Source organism: Oncorhynchus masou, chromosome 10 (assembly GCF_036934945.1).
Source record: "Oncorhynchus masou masou isolate Uvic2021 chromosome 10, UVic_Omas_1.1, whole genome shotgun sequence".
In the NCBI taxonomy this organism is placed as follows: Eukaryota; Metazoa; Chordata; class Actinopteri; order Salmoniformes; family Salmonidae; genus Oncorhynchus; species Oncorhynchus masou.
Genome location: NC_088221.1, coordinates 49,580,923 through 49,599,628, shown reverse-complemented (window position 1 = coordinate 49,599,628; position 18,706 = coordinate 49,580,923).

Here is an 18,706-nt window from a genome sequence, read left to right as displayed (position 1 = left end):
AGCTATAGTAAAGGCCTAGCTAAATGTAGCTATAGTAAAAGCCTAGCTAAATGTAGCTATAGTAAAAGCCTAGCTAAATGTAGCTATAGTAAAGGCCTATCTAAATGTAGCTATAGTAAAGGCCTAGCTAAATGTAGCTATAGTAAAAGCCTATCTAAATGTAGCTATAGTAAAGGCCTAGCTAAATGTAGCTATAGTAAAAGCCTAGCTAAATGTAGCTATAGTAAAAGCCTAGCTAAATGTAGCTATAGTAAAGGCCTAGCTAAATGTAGCTATAGTAAAAGCCTAGCTAAATGTAGCTATAGTAAAGGCCTAGCTAAATGTAGCTATAGTAAAAGCCTAGCTAAATGTAGCTATAGTAAAAGCCTAGCTAAATGTAGCTATAGTAAAAGCCTAGCTAAATGTAGCTATAGCAAAGGCCTAGCTAAATGTAGCTATAGTAAAGGCCTAGCTAAATGTAGCTATAGTAAAGGCCTAGCTAAATGTAGCTATTGTAAAAGCCTAGCTAAATGTAGCTATAGTAAAGGCCTAGCTAAATGTAGCTATAGTAAAAGCCTAGCTAAATGTAGCTATAGTAAAGGCCTAGCTAAATGTAGCTATAGTAAAAGCCTAGCTAAATGTAGCTATAGTAAAAGCCTAGCTAAATGTAGCTATAGTAAAGGCCTAGCTAAATGTAGCTATAGTAAAAGCCTAGATAAATGTAGCTATAGTAAAAGCCTAGCTAAATGTAGCTATAGTAAAAGCCTAGCTAAATGTAGCTATAGCAAAGGCCTAGCTAAATGTAGCTATAGTAAAAGCCTAGCTAAATGTAGCTATAAGTGTTTATATACCGGTCAGGGTTCAAATGAGGCTCCGCCTGGTCAACATACACCATGTCAGTTATGAGAGATTCAGGACTCCCCAGGGACCCTCAGACTGGGGGAAACCAACAATAAGTTCATAGATAAACATATCTAAACAGGACACCACAGGGCATTAAGAAGAAGAAGAAGAAGAAGAAGCATTAAGAAGCATTAATTTAATTCTGGTAGGAAAACAGAAGAGGGGACATTAAAATGGCCTCTTTTGGCATGTGTGCAACAGACTGTAGTCTGGAGGGAGGGAGAGAGAGAGAGAGAGAGAGAGAGAGAGAGAGAGAGAGAGAGAGAGAGAGAGAGAGAGGGAGGGAGAGAGAGAGAGAGAGACAGAGAGACAGAGGGAGGGAGAGAGAGAGACAGAGAGAGAGACAGAGAGAGAGAGACAGAGAGAGAGAGAGAGAGAGACAGAGACAGAGAGAGAGAGAGACAGAGAGACAGAGAGGGAGGGAGAGAGAGAGACAGAGAGAGACAGAGAGAGAGAGAGAGACAGAGACAGAGAGAGAGAGAGAGAGACAGAGAGAGAGACAGAGAGAGACAGAGAGAGGGAGGGAGAGAGAGAGAGAGAGAGAGAGAGAGAGAGAGAGAGAGAGAGAGAGAGAGAATATCCTCCATACTTATGTCATGCAATAAAATGAAAATGAATTACTTAAAAATCATACAATGTGATTTTCTGGATTTTTGTTTTAGATTCCGTCTCTCACAGTTGCTCCCAGGCAGACTAAATAACTTTTTTTGCCCGCTTTGAGGACAATACAGTGCCACTGACACAGCCTGCAACGAAAACATGCAGACTCTCCTTCAATGCAACCCTCGCAAGGCTGCAGGTCCAGACGGCATCCCCAGCCGCGCCCTCAGAGCATGCGCAGACCAGCTGGCTGGTGTGTTTACGGACATATTCAATCAATCCCTATCCCAGTCTGCTGTTTCCACATGCTTCAAGAGGGCCACCATTGTTCCTGTTCCCAAGAAAGCTAAGGTAACTGAGCTAAACGCCTACCGCCCCGTAGCACTCACTTCTGTCATCATGAAGTGCTTTGAGAGACTAGTCAAGGACCATATCACCTCCACCCTACCTGACACCCCAGACCCACTCCAATTTGCTTACCGCTCAAATAGGTCCACATCGATGGAACAGTTTTGGAGAGGGTAGTAAGTTTTAAGTTCCTCGGCATACACATCACAGACAAACTGAATTGGTCCACCCACACAGACAGCATCGTGAAGAAGGCGCAGCAGCGCCTCTTCAACCTCAGGAGGCTGAAGAAATTTGGCTTGTCACCAAAAGCACTCACAAACTTCTACAGATGCACAATCGAGAGCATCCTGGCGGGCTGTATCACCACCTGGTACGGCAACTGCTCCGCCCACAACCGTAAGGCTCTCTAGAGGGTAGTGAGGTCTGCACAACGCATCACCGGGGGCAAACTACCTGCCCTCCAGGACACCTACACCACCCGATGTTACAGAAAGGCCATAAAGATCATCAAGGACAACAACCACCCGAGCCACTGCCTGTTCACCCCGCTATCATCCAGAAGGCGAGGTCAGTACAGGTGCATCAAAGCTGGGACCGAGAGACTGAAAAACAGCTTCTATCTCAAGGCCATCAGACTGTTAAACAGCAACCACTAACATTGAGTGGCTGCTGCTAACACACTGACTCAACTCCAGCCACTTTAGTAATGGGATTTGATGGGAAATGATGTAAAATATATCACTAGCCACTTTAAACAATGCTAAAATATAATGTTTACATACCCTACATTATTCATCTCATATGTATACGTATATACTGTACTCTATATCATCTACTGCATCTTTATGTAATACATGTATCACTAGCCACTTTAACTATGCCACTTTGTTTACATACTCATCTCATATGTATATACTGTACTCGATACCATCTACTGTATCTTGTCTATGCCGCTCTGTACCGTCACTCATTCATATATCTTTATGTACATATTCTTTATCCCCCTACACTTGTGTGTATAAGACAGTAGTTTTGGAATTGTTAGTTAGATTACTTGTTGGTTATTACTGCATTGTCAGAACTAGAATCACAAGCATTTCGCTACACTCGCATTAACATCTGCAAACCATGTGTATGTGACAAATAAAATTTGATTTGAAGTGTACCTATGATAAACATTGCAGACCTCTACATGCTTTGTAAGTAGGAAAACCTGCAAAATCAACAGTGTATCAAATACTTGTTCTCCCCACTGTATCGACTGGGTGAAATACCACAGTGTACCATCAAAGCAGCAAGATTTGTGACCTGTTGCCACAAGAAAAGGGCAACCAGTGAAGAACAAACAAACACCATTGTAAATACAATCCATATTTATGTTTATTTATTTTCCCTTGTGTACTTTAACCATTTGTACCTCATTACAACACTGTATATATACGTAATATGACATATGTAATGAATTTATTGTTTTGAAACTTCTGTATGTGTAATGTTTAATGTTAATTTCTGTTTATTTCACTTTTGTATATTATCTACCTTACTTGCTTTGGCAATGTTAATACATGTTACCCATGCCAATAAAGCCCCTTGAATTGAATTGAATTGAGAGAGAGAGAGACCTTTGTACAACATGTACGTTTAGCCAAAAAATTGGAGGTGACTGCGATGTAGAGCTGTTTGTTGTGGAATTGTGTTATGATGTTATATACAGTACAGGTGGGTGGGTTTTCTACACAACTCTAGAAGAAAAAGAACACTGTACTACATCCAGACGTGAATGAGTCCGACGTCGGAAAGTCCAAAAACATTCTGTGTAGCCTGACCACAATGCGCCAACTCAAAACACGACGTTTACTCCTTAAGGCCAAGGAGTTCCTCTCGGACACAAGACTAGCTGCAGAAAGAGACCGTGTCAAAATAACAGCACATGCCATTTCAAACAGATCCTGTTAAACACCCACCAACACCCATATTAGAGAGAATTCCCCCAGGTGCCAACACTCATTTCCTCCAAGAGTTAGAGAAACCACCTTACAGAGAGATGAACAACACTTAGAGAAACCACCGTACTGAGAGATGAACAACACTTAGAGAAACCACCGTACTGAGAGATGAACAACACTTAGAGAAACCACCGTACCGAGAGATGAACAACACTTAGAGAAACCACCGTACCGAGAGATGAACAACACTTAGAGAAACCACCGTACCGAGAGATGAACAACACTTAGAGAAACCACCGTACTGAGAGATGAACAACACTTAGAGAAACCACCGTACTGAGAGATGAACAACACTTAGAGAAACCACAGTACTGAGAGATGAACAACACTTAGAGAAACCACCTTACGGAGAGATGAACAACACTTAGAGAAACCACCGTACCGAGAGATGAACAACACTTAGAGAAACCACCTTACTGAGAGATGAACAACACTTAGAGAAACCACCGTACTGAGAGATGAACAACACTTAGAGAAACCACAGTACTGAGAGATGAACAACACTAAGAGAAACCACCGTACCGAGAGATGAACAACACTTAGAGAAACCACCGTACTGAGAGATGAACAACACTAAGGGAAACCACCGTACCGAGAGATGAACACTTAGAGAAACCACCGTACTGAGAGATGAACAACACTAAGAGAAACCACCGTACTGAGAGATGAACAACACTTAGAGAAACCACCTTACAGAGAGATGAACAACACTTAGAGAAACCACCGTACTGAGAGATGAACAACACTTAGAGAAACCACACTACTGAGAGATGAACAACACTTAGAGAAACCACCGTACTGAGAGATGAACAACACTTAGAGAAACCACCTTACTGAGAGATGAACACTTAGAGAAACCACCGTACTGAGAGATGAACAACACTAAGAGAAACCACCGTACTGAGAGATGAACAACACTTAGAGAAACCACCTTACAGAGAGATGAACAACACTTAGAGAAACCACCGTACTGAGAGATGAACAACACTTAGAGAAACCACACTACTGAGAGATGAACAACACTTAGAGAAACCACCGTACTGAGAGATGAACAACACTTAGAGAAACCACCTTACTGAGAGATGAACAACACTTAGGGAAACCACCTTACTGAGAGATGAACAACACTTAGGGAAACCACCGTACTGAGAGATGAACAACACTTAGAGAAACCACCGTACTGAGAGATGAACAACACTTAGAGAAACCACCGTACTGAGAGATGAACAACACTTAGAGAAACCACCGTACTGAGAGATGAACAACACTTAGAGAAACCACCGTACTGAGAGATGAACAACACTTAGAGAAACCACCGTACTGAGAGATGAACAACACTTAGAGAAACCTCCGTACCGAGAGATGAACAACACTTAGAGAAACCACCGTACCGAGAGATGAACAACACTTAGAGAAACCACCTTACGGAGAGATGAACAACACTTAGAGAAACCACAGTACTGAGAGATGAACAACACTTAGAGAAACCACCTTACGGAGAGATGAACAACACTTAGAGAAACCACCGTACCGAGAGATGAACAACACTTAGAGAAACCACCGTACCGAGAGATGAACAACACTTAGAGAAACCACCGTACCGAGAGATGAACAACACTAAGAGAAACCACCGTACTGAGAGATGAACAACACTTAGAGAAACCACCGTACTGAGAGATGAACAACACTAAGAGAAACCACCGTACTGAGAGATGAACAACACTTAGAGAAACCACCGTACCGAGAGATGAACAACACTTAGAGAAACCACCGTACTGAGAGATGAACAACACTTAGAGAAACCACCGTACTGAGAGATGAACAACACTTAGAGAAACCACAGTACTGAGAGATGAACAACACTTAGAGAAACCACCTTACGGAGAGATGAACAACACTTAGAGAAACCACCGTACCGAGAGATGAACAACACTTAGAGAAACCACCGTACTGAGAGATGAACAACACTTAGAGAAACCACCGTACTGAGAGATGAACAACACTTAGAGAAACCACAGTACTGAGAGATGAACAACACTAAGAGAAACCACCGTACCGAGAGATGAACAACACTTAGAGAAACCACCGTACCGAGAGATGAACAACACTTAGAGAAACCACCGTACTGAGAGATGAACAACACTAAGAGAAACCACCGTACTGAGAGATGAACAACACTTAGAGAAACCACCGTACTGAGAGATGAACAACACTAAGAGAAACCACCGTACCGAGAGATGAACACTTAGAGAAACCACCGTACTGAGAGATGAACAACACTAAGAGAAACCACCGTACTGAGAGATGAACAACACTTAGAGAAACCACCTTACAGAGAGATGAACAACACTTAGAGAAACCACCGTACTGAGAGATGAACAACACTTAGAGAAACCACACTACTGAGAGATGAACAACACTTAGAGAAACCACCGTACTGAGAGATGAACAACACTTAGAGAAACCACCTTACTGAGAGATGAACAACACTTAGTGAAACCACCTTACTGAGAGATGAACAACACTTAGGGAAACCACCGTACTGAGAGATGAACAACACTTAGAGAAACCACCGTACTGAGAGATGAACAACACTTAGAGAAACCACCGTACTGAGAGATGAACAACACTTAGAGAAACCACCGTACTGAGAGATGAACAACACTTAGAGAAACCACCGTACTGAGAGATGAACAACACTTAGAGAAACCACCGTACTGAGAGATGAACAACACTTAGAGAAACCTCCGTACCGAGAGATGAACAACACTTAGAGAAACCACCGTACCGAGAGATGAACAACACTTAGAGAAACCACCGTACCGAGAGATGAACAACACTTAGAGAAACCACCGTACTGAGAGATGAACAACACTTAGAGAAACCACCGTACTGAGAGATGAACAACACTTAGAGAAACCACCTTACTGAGAGATGAACAACACTTAGAGAAACCACCGTACTGAGAGATGAACAACACTTAGAGAAACCACACTACTGAGAGATGAACAACACTTAGAGAAACCACACTACTGAGAGATGAACAACACTTAGAGAAACCACAGTACTGAGAGATGAACAACACTTAGAGAAACCACCGTACTGAGAGATGAACAACACTAAGAGAAACCACCGTACTGAGAGATGAACAACACTTAGAGAAACCACCGTACTGAGAGATGAACAACACTTAGAGAAACCACCGTACTGAGAGATGAACAACACTTAGAGAAACCACACTACTGAGAGATGAACAACACTTAGAGAAACCACACTACTGAGAGATGAACAACACTTAGAGAAACCACCGTACTGAGAGATGAACAACACTTAGAGAAACCACCGTACTGAGAGATGAACAACACTAAGAGAAACCACCGTACTGAGAGATGAACAACACTTAGAGAAACCACCGTACTGAGAGATGAACAACACTTAGAGAAACCACCGTACTGAGAGATGAACAACACTTAGAGAAACCACCGTACTGAGAGATGAACAACACTTAGAGAAACCACCATACTGAGAGATGAACAACACTAAGAGAAACCACCGTACTGAGAGATGAACAACACTTAGAGAAACCACCGTACTGAGAGATGAACAACACTTAGAGAAACCACCGTACTGAGAGATGAACAACACTTAGAGAAACCACCGTACTGAGAGATGAACAACACTTAGAGAAACCACCGTACTGAGAGATGAACAACACTTAGAGAAACCACAGTACTGAGAGATGAACAACACTTAGAGAAACCACCTTACGTAGAGATGAACAACACTTAGAGAAACCACAGTACTGAGAGATGAACAACACTTAGAGAAACCACCTTACGTAGAGATGAACAACACTTAGAGAAACCACTGTACTGAGAGATGAACAACACTAAGAGAAACCACCGTACTGAGAGATTGACTATTAATAACACTCAGTAGAAACCACCAGACTCCATTACTGCCACTGATTACAACCATTACAACATCGAGCACCGTGTAGGGATGTGGAGAGGGGAACCCAGCCAGCCATACCACTATGCTTTCACTGTCTGTCACTCCCAACCATCCTAATAGCATCCTAATACCGCATGGCATGTTGTTGGCGTGTTCTGCATCTAATACCGCATGGCATGTTGTTGGCGTGTTCTGCATCTAATACCGCATGGCATGATGTTGGCGTGTTCTGCATCTAACAATACATGGCATGTTGTTGGCGTGTTCTGCATCTAACAATACATGGCATGTTGTTGGCGTGTTCTGCGTCTAACAATACATGGCATGTTGTTGGCGTGTTCTGTCCAAAGAGCGTATCCCAGGCGTGTCCCAGGCTGTTGGTGGCTTATTGCACCTACAAAACAATTATACATGTGTTATGTATCAGAATATGAATACAACGTGTTATTATTCTTTGCAAAGTGTTACTGCTGTGTGCTAATCGATCAAGACACGGCTATTCACTGTCCAAACGTTAGTATCCTCACAGCTCCATCAGCCTCATCCGAACTGGATGACATGGAGCGTGCCCCTCATACTGAATCTAAACCCCTATAAGATTGCTCAGCCCTCTGAGTTCCCTGCATCCTCATGCTGTTTGTGTCCTCATTACAAGCCATATGATTTGAAACAGAGAATGTACAACTGCAGATTATCAGCTTTATTTATGGCTCGCTCTCTCTCTCTCTCTCTCTCTCTCTCTCTCTCTCTCTCTCTCTCTCTCTCTCTCTCTCTCTCTCTCTCTCTCTCTCTCTCTCTCTCTCTCTCTCTCTCTCTCTCTCTCTCTCTCTCTCTCTCTCTCTCTCTCTCTCTCTCTCTCTCTCTCTCTCTCTCTCTCTCTCTCTCTCTCTCTCTCTCTCTCTCTCTCTCTCTCTCTCTCTCTCTCTCTCTCTCTCTCTCTCTCTCTCTCTCTCTGCAGATGTTCTCAAATCCAGGGTTACATCCCAAATGGCACCCTATTCCCTGTATAGTGCACTACTTTAGACCAGAGCTCTATTCCCTATATAGTGCACTACTTTAGACCAGAGCCCTATTCCCTATATAGTGCACTACTTTAGACCAGAGCCCTATTCCCTATATAGTGCACTACTTTAGACCAGAGCCCTATTCCCTATATAGTACACTACTATAGACCAGAGCCCTATTCCCTATATAGTGCACTACTGTAGACCAGGGCCCTTATGTGCAACAAAAAGAAGGCAACAGGGTGCCATTTGGGAGCCGGCCTGGAGAGGGAGAGAGAGGCTGCATCCCTGCTTGTACTTTCCGACCGCGGGGTCGAGAAACAAACCACTAAACAGCCTGCTGCAGCACGACTTAAAACAAAAACTCTCAACGAAAATACCAACAAAAAAAATCTGAAAGGAGAGGGGAGGGGGGGGGGGGCTTTATTGAGGTTGCTGGTTTCGGCAGTGCAACTCCTCTTTTTATGTGTGAGAAGGGTTCTCTGTCATTTTGTCCCCACCGACACCGCCAGAGTGCCTGGTAATAAAACAGGCTTCTATTCTGAGATTCTCTGTAATAGTGGCCTCCTTTAGATACTACCTCTCAATGTTAGAGCCATGAACCCTTGTCTGGGTGAGGGGTATAGTGACACAGGTGGCAGATGGAGGGAGGGAGGGAGGGAGAGAGGTGAGGGAGGTGAGGGAGGGAGGGAGAGAGGTGAGGGAGGGAGGTGAGGGAGGGAGGGAGAGAGGTGAGGGAGGGAGGTGAAGGAGGGAGGTTAGGGAGGGAGGCAGGTTAGGGAGGGAGGTGAGGGAGTCTGAGGGAGGGAGGTGAGGGAGGGAGGTGAGGGAGGGAGGGAGAGAGGTGAGGGAGGGAGAAAGAGGTGAGGGAGGGAGGTGAGGGAGGGCGGCAGGTTAGGGAGGGAGGTGAGGGAGGGAGGGAGATGAGGGAGGGAGGTGAGGGAGGGAGGGAGGTTAGGGAGGTAATGAGGGAGGGAGGGAGATGAGGGAGGGAGGTGAAGGAGTGAGATGAGGGAGGGAGGGAGATGAGCGAGGGTGGTGAGGGAGGGAGGGAGATGAGGGAGGGAGGGAGGGAGGTGAGGGAGGGAGGTGAGGGAGGTAGGTGAGGGAGGGAGATGAGGGAGGGAGGGAGGGAGATGAGGGAGGGAGGGAGATGAGGGAGGGTGGTGAGGGAGGGAGGGAGATGAGGGAGGGAGGGAGGTAGGTGAGGGAGGGAGGTGAGGGAGGTGAGGGAGGGAGGTGAGGGAGGGAGGGAGGGAGGGAGTTGAGGGAGGGAGGTGAGGGAGGTGAGGGAGGGAGGCAGGTAAGGGAGGGAGGTGAGGGAGGGAGATGAGGGAGGTGAGGGAGGGAGGTTAGGGAGGTAATGAGGGAAGGAGGGAGATGAGGGAGGGAGGTGAGGGAGTGAGATGAGGTAGGGAGGGAGATGAGGGAGGGAGGTGAGGGATGGAGGGAGATGAGGGAGGGTGGTGAGGGAGGGAGATGAGGGAGGGAGATGAGGGAGGGAGATGAGGGAGGGAGGTGAGGGAGGGGGGTGAGGGAGGGAGGTGAGGGAGGGACGTGAGGGAGGGAGGTGAGGGAGGGAGATGAGGGCGGGAGATGAGGGAGGGAGGTGAGGGAGGTGAGGGAGGGAGATGAGGGAGGTGAGGGAGGGAGGTGAGGGAGGGAAGGAGATGAGGGAGGGAGGTGAGGGAGGTGAGGGAGGGAGGGAGATGAGGGAGGCAGGTGAGGGAGGTGAGGGAGGGAGGGAGATGAGGGAGGGAGGTGAGGGAGGGAGGTGAGGGAGGGAGATGAGGGAGGGATGTGAGGGAGGGAGGTTAGGGAGGGAGATGACGGAGGGAGATGAGGGAGTTTCTCCTCTCCTATATACTGACTGTAGAGTGGGTGGAGGTGAGGGAGGGAGGGAGATGAGGGAGATGAGGGAGGGAGGTGAGGGAGGGAGGGAGGTGAGGGAGGGAAATGAGGGAGGGAAGTGAGGGAGGTGAGGGAGGGAGATGAGGGAGGGAGGTGAGGGAGGGAGGTGAGGGAGGGAGGGAGATGAGGGAGGGAGATGAGGGAGGGAGGTGAGGGAGGGAGGTGAGGGATGGAGGGAGCAGTCATGGCAGTCAAATGTAAACCTCAATTTGAATAAAGCCAAAACAGACACCACGGACTGAGGAATAGCCCTACTGAGTGTTACAATATGAGCCAAGGTCTTCAATTCACTAAATATAACCTTTACTGATATGACCAAAGCTCCCATCCCTCTAACTTCCGTCATGTTGTTTCCCTGAAACAGAACGTCTGTGTCAACGTCCTCTTAATGGAACCTGTCGGTCGATCTGTCTGTCTCTCCTGCTTTACAAACGCCAGAGTACAGGACGCACCAGTGGTGCAGCGCGGTCACTCAATAAACCACAGGCTTATTTTCTACAGACAGGCTAGGAAAAAAATAGGTATTCGGCCTCAAATAGCGCCCTATTCCCTATATTGTAGGGAACAGAGTCCCATTTGTATCGCAGACTTAGTAAGTGAGAGTATAAGAAGAAAGAAAAAAAAGAGGAAAGTGTTTTTGTTGCATGACAGAATCCATCCCAACACAAGACTTGTCCTTTAATACTCAAAGCCCTTTCAAGTGGCTTCTCCACTACTCCACGAGGGACACTATTATATACTGACTGTAGAGTGGGTGTCTGTTTCTCCTCTCCTATATACTGACTGTAGAGTGGGTGTCTGTTTCTCCTCTCCTCTCCTATATACTGACTGTAGAGTGGGTGTCTGTTTCTCCTCTCCTATATACTGACTGTAGAGTGGGTGTCTGTTTCTCCTCTCCTATATACTGACTGTAGAGTGGGTGTCTGTTTCTCCTCTCCTATATACTGACTGTAGAGTGGGTGTCTGTTTCTCCTCTCCTATATACTGACTGTAGAGTGGGTGTCTGTTTCTCCTCTCCTATATACTGACTGTAGAGTGGGTGTCTGTTTCTCCTCTCCTCTCCTCTATACTGACTGTAGAGTGGGTGTCTGTCTCTCCTCTCCTATATACTGACTGTAGAGTGGGTGTCTGTTTCTCCTCTCCTATATACTGACTGTAGAGTGGGTGTCTGTTTCTCCTCTCCTATATACTGACTGTAGAGTGGGTGTCTGTTTCTCCTCTCCTCTATACTGACTGTAGAGTGGGTGTCTGTTTCTCCTCTCCTCTATACTGACTGTAGAGTGGGTGTCTGTTTCTCCTCTCCTCTATACTGACTGTAGAGTGGGTGTCTGTTTCTCCTCTCCTCTATACTGACTGTAGAGTGGGTGTCTGTTTCTCCTCTCCTATATACTGACTGTAGAGTGGGTGTCTGTTTCTCCTCTCCTATATACTGACTGTAGAGTGGGTGTCTGTTTCTCCTCTCCTATATACTGACTGTAGAGTGGGTGTCTGTTTCTCCTCTCCTCTATACTGACTGTAGAGTGGGTGTCTGTTTCTCCTCTCCTATATACTGACTGTAGAGTGGGTGTCTGTTTCTCCTCTCCTCTCCTATATACTGACTGTAGAGTGGGTGTCTGTTTCTCCTCTCCTATATACTGACTGTAGAGTGGGTGTCTGTTTCTCCTCTCCTATATACTGACTGTAGAGTGGGTGTCTGTTTCTCCTCTCCTCTCCTATATACTGACTGTAGAGTGGGTGTCTGTTTCTCCTCTCCTATATACTGACTGTAGAGTGGGTGTCTGTTTCTCCTCTCCTATATACTGACTGTAGAGTGGTGTCTGTCTGTCTCTCCTCTCCTATATACTGACTGTAGAGTGGGTGTCTGTTTCTCCTCTCCTCTATACTGACTGTAGAGTGGGTGTCTGTTTCTCCTCTCCTATATACTGACTGTAGAGTGGGTGTCTGTTTCTCCTCTCCTATATACTGACTGTAGAGTGGGTGTCTGTTTCTCCTCTCCTCTATACTGACTGTAGAGTGGGTGTCTGTTTCTCCTCTCCTCTCCTATATACTGACTGTAGAGTGGGTGTCTGTTTCTCCTCTCCTATATACTGACTGTAGAGTGGGTGTCTGTTTCTCCTCTCCTATATACTGACTGTAGAGTGGGTGTCTGTTTCTCCTCTCCTATATACTGACTGTAGAGTGGGTGTCTGTTTCTCCTCTCCTATATACTGACTGTAGAGTGGGTGTCTGTTTCTCCTCTCCTATATACTGACTGTAGAGTGGGTGTCTGTTTCTCCTCTCCTATATACTGACTGTAGAGTGGGTGTCTGTTTCTCCTCTCCTATATACTGACTGTAGAGTGGGTGTCTGTTTCTCCTCTCCTCTCTTATACAGTACCTTGCGAAAGTATTCGGCCCCCTTGAACTTTGCGACCTTTTGCCACATTTCTGGCTTCAAACATAAAGATATAAAACTGTATTTTTTTGTGAATAATCAACAACAAGTGGGACACAATCATGAAGTGGAACGACATTTATTGGATATTTCAAACTTTTTTAACAAATCAAAAACTGAAAAATTGGGCGTGCAAATTTTTTCAGCCCCCTTAAGTTAATACTTTGTAGCGCCACCTTTTGCTGCGATTACAGCTGTAAGTCGCTTGGGGTATGTCTCTGTCAGTTTTGCACATCGATAGACTGACATTTTTTCCCATTCCTCCTTGCAAAACAGCTCGAGCTCAGTGAGGTTGGATGGAGAGCATTTGTGAACAGCAGTTTTCAGTTCTATCCACAGATTCTCGATTGGATTCAGGTCTGGACCTTGACTTGGCCATTCTAACACCTGGATATGTTTATTTTTGAACCATTCCATTGTAGATTTTGCTTTATGTTTTGGATCATTGTCTTGTTGGAAGACAAATCTCCGTCCCAGTCTCAGGTCTTTTGCAGACTCCATCAGGTTTTCTTCCAGAATGGTCCTGTATTTGGCTCCATCCATCTTCCCATCAATTTTAACCATCTTCCCTGTCCCTGCTGAAGAAAAGCAGACCCAAACCATGATGCTGCCACTACCATGTTTGACAGTGGGTATGGTGTGTTCAGGGTGATGAGCTGTGTTGCTTTTACGCCAAACATAACGTTTTGCATTGTTGCCAAAAAGTTCAATTTTGGTTTCATCTGACCAGAGCACCTTCTTCCACATGTTTGGTGTGTCTCCCAGGTGACTTGTTTGGTGTGTCTCCCAGGTGGCTTGTGGCAAACTTTAAACGACACTTTTTATGGATATCTTTAAGAAATGGCTTTCTTCTTGCCACTCTTCCATAAAGGCCAGATTTGTGCAATATACGACTGATTGTTGTCCTATGGACAGAGTCTCCCACCTCAGCTGTAGATCTCTGCAGTTCATCCAGAGTGATCATGGGCCTCTTGGCTGCATCTCTGATCAGTCTTCTCCTTGTATGAGCTGAAAGTTTAGAGGGACGGCAAGGTCTTGGTAGATTTGCAGTGGTCTGATACTCCTTCCATTTCAATATTATCGCTTGCACAGTGCTCCTTAGGATGTTTAAAGCTTGGGAAATCTTTTTGTATCCAAATCCGGCTTTAAACTTCTTCACAACAGTATCTCGGACCTGCCTGGTGTGTTCCTTGTTCTTCATGATGCTCTCTGCGCTTTTAACGGACCTCTGAGACTATCACAGTGCAGGTGCATTTATACGGAGACTTGATTACTCACAGGTGGATTGTATTTATCATCATTAGTCATTTTGGTCAACATTGGATCATTCAGAGATCCTCACTGAACTTCTGGAGAGAGTTTGCTGCACTAAAAGTAAAGGGGCTGAATAATTTTGCACGCCCTATTTTTCAGTTTTTGATTTGTTAAAAAAGTTTGAAATGTCCAATAAATGTCGTTCCACTTCATTATTGTGTCCCACTTGTTGTTGATTCTTCACAAAAAAATACAGTTTTATATCTTTATGCTTGAAGCCTGAAATGTGGCAAAAGGTCGCAAAGTGCAAGGGGGCCGAATACTTTCGCAAGGCACTGTATATTGACTGTAGAGTGGGTGTATGTTTCTCCTCTCCTCTCCTCTCCTCTCCTCTCCTCTCCTCTCCTCTCCTCTCCTCTCCTCTCCTCTCCTCTCCTCTCCTCTCCTCTCCTCTCCTCTATACTGACTGTGTTTTCTTGGAATGCTTATAGCAGGACATGCAGCAAAACTTTAAACTGAAATGACACATCTTAATTTGTCAACAACCTCCTCTTGGAGGGGGGAGAGAGACAGAGAGAGAGAGAGGGAGAGAGAGAGAGAGAGAGAGATAGTTAGATAGAGAGAGAATACAGTGATACAGAAACACATAAAAGAAAAATGACTGCAGATGACCAAACGTATTGTAATCAATTCACAGGATTTTAATCTATGACACAGTCTATGAAACATTGACACGCACACCCTTTCTACCTCTGTCCACATAGCATCCTCTCCTCCTCTCCCCCCTCCTCTCCTTTCCTCTCCTCTCCACTCTCCCTCTGTCTCTCCTCTTCACTCTCTTCTCCTCTCTTCTCTGTCTCTCTTCTCCTCTCCTCTCTGTCTCTCCACTGTCTCTCCTCTCGGTCTCTCCTCTCCTCTCTGTCTCTCCACTGTCTCTCCTCTCGGTCTCTCCTCTCCTCTCGGTCTCTCCTCTCGGTCTCTCTTCTCCTCTCCTCTTTGTCTCTCCACGGTCTCTCCTCTCCGTCTCTCCTCTCCTCTGTTTCTCCTCTCCTCTCTGTCTCTCCACTGTCTCTCCTCTCAGTCTCTCCTCTCCTATCTGTTTCTCCTCTCCGTCTCTCCTCTCCGTCTCTCCTCTCCGTCTCTCCTCTCCTGTCCGTCTCTCATCTTCACTCTTCTCTGTCTCTCTTCTCCTCTGTCTCTCCTCTTCACTCTCTTCTCCGTCTCTCATCTCTTCTCCTCTCCTCTCTGTCTCTCCTCTCCTCTCTGTCTCTCCACTGTCTACTCTCGGTCTCTCCTCTCCTCTCGGTCTCTCCTCTCCTCTTGGTCTCTCCTCTTCACTCTCTTCTCTGTCTCTCCTCTCCATCTCTCCACTCCTCTCTGTCTCTCCTCTTCACTCTCTTCTTCTCTCTTCTCTGTCTCTCCTCTCTGTCTCTCCTCTCCTCTCTGTCTCTGTCTCTCCTCTCCTATTTACTATTTTCTGTCTCTCCTTCCAGGTAGCAAGACACTGAGGCTATGTGTAGGACCGGTGTGGAAAGCTAGTGGGCACCAGAGTAGAGTTGAGCCCGGACTGAAGTGCCACCCCATGGTCAAAGTGTTCCCATCCGCCTGCCCACCAAATCCGGTCTGCCACGCATGGCTTGTCAGACACTGGAAAGTTAAAAAAGAGGAGTCTAAATGAAGTGCCCTCTCATTCCAGCATTTCATGGTTTGGTTAAAAGCAGGGTGCCAGATGATTCACATTTTATAAGGCCTCTCTTGCGGTCGGCTGCGTCACCCTGGCGCTTGGACTCATAGTGCCGTAAACTCTCACACCTCCTCCACTCCTATGTTCTCCCCCTCTCCTCTCCTCTGCTCTCCCCCTTTCCTCTGTTCTCCTCCTCTCCCCTGTTCTGCTCTCCTCTCCCCTGTTCTGCTCTCCCCTCCCCTCTCCTCCTCTCCTCTGCTCTCCCCCTCTCCTCTGCTCTGCTCTCCCCCTCTACTCCCCTCTGCTTTCCCCCTCTACTCCCCTCTGCTCTCCCCCTCCCCTCTCCTCTCCCCCTCGACTCTCCGCTGCTCTCCTCTCCCCGTGTCCTCTGCTCTCCCCTCCCCTGCTCTCCTCCTCTCCACTGCTCTCCTCCTCTCCTCTCCCCATGTCCTCTGCTCTCTCCCTCTCCTCTGCTCTCCCCCTCTCCTCTCCCCTGCTCTCCTCCTCTCCACTGCTCTCCTCCTCTCCTCTGCCCTGCTGTCCTCCTCTCTTCTGCTCTCCCCTGCTCTCCCCCTCTCCCCTGCTCTCCCCCTCTCCCCTGCTCTCCCCCTCTCCCCTGCTCTCCCCCTCTCCTCTGCTCTCCCCCTCTCCTCTGTTCTCCTCCTCTCCTCTGTTCTCACCCTCTCCTCTGCTCTCCTCCTCTCTTCTGTTCTCCTCCTCTCCTCTGTTCTCCCCCTCTCCCCTGCTCTCCCCCTCTCCCCTGCTCTCCCCCTCTCCTCTGCTCTCCCCTGCTCTCCCCCTCTCCGCTGCTCTCCTCTCCTCTGCTCTCCCCCTCTCTTCTGCTCTCCCCCTCTCTTCTGTTCTCCCCTGCTCTCCCCCTCTCCTCTGTTCTCCTCCTCTCCTCTGCTCTCCCCCTCTCCTCTGCTTTCCCCCTCTCCTCTGTTCTCCCCCTCTCCGCTGCTCTCCTCCTCTCCTCTGTTTTCCCCCTCTCTGCTGCTCTCCTCCTCTCCCCTGCTCTCCCCCTCTCCGCTGCTCTCCTCCTCTCCTCTGCTCTCCCCCTCTCCTCTGCTCTCCCCTGCTCTCCCCCTCTCCGCTGCTCTCCTCCTCTCCTCTGCTCTCCTCCTCTCTTCTGCTCTCCCCCTCTCTTCTGTTCTCCCCCTCTCTTCTGTTCTCCCCCTCTCCTCTGCTCTCCTCCTCTCCTCTGCTCTCCTCCTCTCCTCTGCTCTCCTCCTCTCCTCTGCTCTCCTCCCCTGCTCTCCCCCTCTCCTCTGCTCTCCCCCTCTCAGACTCTACCATTCACTCTCCCAACCTCTCCCTCTCTTTCTCTCTCTCTTCTCCCCCTCTCCTCTCTCCCTCTCCTCTGCTCTCCCCCTCTCAGACTCTACCATTCACTCTCCCAACCTCTCCCCCTCTTCCTCTCCTCTCTCTCTTCTCCCTCTATCTGAGCTGCTTGGGGTTAAGTCAAAGTTTTTGAGGAAGAGATTAAAAAAATCACGAGGATCCAAATGGAATATATGATGTAGCCTGGGTGACAACACGGAAGCCCCTCAGGGGTGCGTGCTCAGTCCCCTCCTGTACTCCCTGTTCACCCACGACTGCATGGCCAGGCACGACTCCAACACCATCGTTAAGTTTGCTGACAACACAACACTGGTAGGCCTGATCCCCTATAGGGAGGAGGAGGTCAGAGACCTGGCTGGGTGGTGCCAGAATAACAACCTATCCCTCAACATAACCAATACTAAGGAGATGATTGTGGACTACAGGAAAAGAAGGGCCGAGCACGTCCCCATTCTCATCGAATGGGTTGAGAGCTTCAAGTTCCTTGGAGTCCACATCACCAACAAACTATCATGGTCCAAGCACACCAAGACAGTCATGAAGCGGAGACTGAAAAGATTTGACATGGGTCCTCAGATCCTCAAAAGCTGTACCATCGAGAGCATCCTGACCGGTTGCATCACTGCCTGGTACGGCAACTGCTCGGCCTCCGACCGCAAGGCACTACAGAGGATAGTGGGTACGGTCCAGTACATCACTGGGGCTAAGCTGCTTGCCATCCAGGACCTCTACACCAGGCAGTGTCAGAGGAAGGCCATAAAAATTGTCAAAGACTCCAGCCACCCCAGTCATCTACTCTCTACTATCGCATGGCAAGCAGTACCGGAGTGCCAAGTCTAGGACAAAAATGCTTCTCAACAGTTTTTACCCCCAAGCCTTAAGACTCCTGAACAGGTGACCAAATAGTTACCCGGACTAATATCCCCCCCAACCCCTCTTTTACACTGCTGCTACTCTCTGTTTATAATGTATGCATAGTCACTTTAACTATACATTCATGTACATACTACGTCAATTAGCCCGACCAACCAGTGCTCCCGCACATTGGCTAACCGGGCTATTTGCATATTGTATTTATTTATTTATTTTGCTCCTTTGCACCCCATTATTTTTTCAGGTTGCAATTGTAAATGAGAACTTATTTTTTTTGCCACCATTGGTTAGAGCCTGTAAGCATTTCACTGTTAAGTGAATCACATAGACACACCTGTTGTGTTCGGCGCGCTTGACCAATACACTTTGATTTGATTTGAAAGCCTCAATATGACAACAACAGAGAAAGCCTC